General features: G+C 47.2%; 1 pseudogene; it reads left to right on the forward strand.

Annotated features, from left to right (window-relative positions):
- The first annotated feature begins 246 nt into the window (after positions 1 to 246).
- On the forward strand, positions 247 to 1455 carry LOC103242022 (protein FAM8A1 pseudogene; annotated as a pseudogene).
- The last annotated feature ends 680 nt before the right edge of the window (positions 1456 to 2135 follow it).

A 2135-nucleotide genomic window follows, 5' to 3' on the forward strand; every position in this document is an offset into this window, starting at 1 on the left:
GGGAGGACGTCTAAAAAAACTCTGCTAGAAAACTGAGTGCTCTGAAGAACCAGGGTAACAATGGGACGAAGTGAAAGCAGACATTCGGCTAATTTAAAAATTTTTAAGGCATTTCTTATGAAGTGGGGGAGTAGAAGTACTGAGTTTATCACTTTTTAGTACAGTAAAGCTGTTTTGCCCATGGTTCCCTGAACAGGGAACTATGGAGTTGGATGAAAGGGAGAGAATTGGAAGAGTTTTGTTTAAAAGGTGTATAAAGGAGTAGGGACAGGTACTCCTGAGAGTGCTGCTGAGGGAAGGATACCAGAGGGGCCCAAGGAAGCCCAAGGCTGCCCGCCTAGGCACGACGAGGGTGGAGGCGGTCACGAATCTGTCCCTTCCCTGAGAGGCCGCCCTGCCGCCATGGTCCCATGCCCCCATGACGACCCCCAGGCTAAACCCCAAGTCCCTGGCCGGTCCAAGCCCTGGCCTCCCGGGCTGTGCCGCTGACAAATCGGAGCCTCCCCCATGAACTCGGGAAGTGCAGAGAGGCGGCCTCCTCCCGTGCTGGGCTGCAGGGGCAGGTGGCCTGCAACGTGCCCAAGGCCACATTCCTGCGGGAGAGACCGGGATGGCTGAGCGCCCTTGGGTGCTCCAGGCAAGTGCACGAGTGGCTATAGCAGTCCTGCTGGGACTACCTCACCTGGCGCAGCCCCCAACAGTCCTGGCAGAGCTTCCCTTCCGGCAGCGCTGCCGTCCCCACAGCTGGGCTATTACAACCCCTTCTACTTCCTGAGTCCTGGGCCTCAGGCCCTGACCCAGGGATAGCTGCAGGCATCAGCACCTGGGCCCCAGTCGCGGGCCTGGGACCCGGGCTTCTCATGTGCAGGCGTCCCTGTGGGCTACTCAGGTGGTGAAGGTAGGATCCGCAGCCCCCCTTCCTGAAGCCTGAGACCCGGCAACAGGCAGGCAGAGAATGTTATTCCATCCTTGGTCCAATGGTGAATTTCTTTCTCTTCTTTGAAAAAGCAGCCGTTGTCTTAAGCATTATGCACCTCGGTGGGATGAGGGATATCTCTAAGTGTGCTATGCATTATATAATGGAAAACATAAAGACACATCAATGGAAGACCTGCAGAAAATGATAGTTGTGGCTCTTATATACAGATTATTAGTTTGTTTCTATAAGACAATTTGCATCTGGGGAGCAGGTGGAGCTACCCCAGGGAAGTTCCTGGTGGGGCTTCGAGTTGTGACATGTAATACATTAGTGCTTATTGCACTAAGTCGGGTTTTAGTGATTCCTTTCTCAAATGTTAGCATTACAATGTCCACTACATGAGCTTTGATCAAGAATTTTTCAATTGCTGCTTTTTTTTCCCTGCTTGCATCACACTGCTGTTTTTTCAGCATAATCGAACAGCCTATGATATTGTGGCAGGAACTACTGTGGTAAAAAGAAATGGGGTCAGATGATGCCCCCAAAGCCCTGATTACCACACGTTATAATGATAAGACTAAATTGTGTACCAAGGCCATCAGTATCCCTGGGTTACACTAATTAACGATTTAGAAATTAAAGCACACTCCAGTGTGATGCAGGTCACTACTCTGAAAGTGTATTGATTTTACTTAAATGCCAAAGAACTTTTCCAGAAGAAAAACCCATTAAATTCAAATTAAAATTTGTAGATAAAAAATGCAAATGATTTATAAACAATGGACAATATATACTTTAAGATCTAAGGCACTTAAGATCTAAGAATTTGCTGAAAGCATTTTCAGCTTTGAAATCTCCAAATGAAACTTCAAAATTTATTTTGGTTTATCCCAAAATAATGGAAAATGTCCAGTTGTGTGTTGTAAACATCCTAGATAACTCATCTTTTAGTTTACACTTCTGGGGAGCCACCAAAGAAGGTCCCCATGGGAGTTAGGGGACCCTTACCCTGAGGAACAGTTGGTCTAACAGAAGGTCTAGTCTAAATGTAAAAGGTGTTACTATACGTTCAGAAATAATTGACTGATTATACCGGAGAGATTCAATTTGGTTATTAGTTCCTCGACTCCGTGTTCTGCCTCCCCAGGAGAAAGAATTGCCCGGTAGTTGCTGTTACCTTACATAAAGCTAGGAAGCAGCAGAATGAAAAGAACAG

Source organism: Chlorocebus sabaeus, chromosome 1 (genome assembly GCF_047675955.1).
Source record: "Chlorocebus sabaeus isolate Y175 chromosome 1, mChlSab1.0.hap1, whole genome shotgun sequence".
NCBI classification, from domain to species: domain Eukaryota; kingdom Metazoa; phylum Chordata; class Mammalia; order Primates; family Cercopithecidae; genus Chlorocebus; species Chlorocebus sabaeus.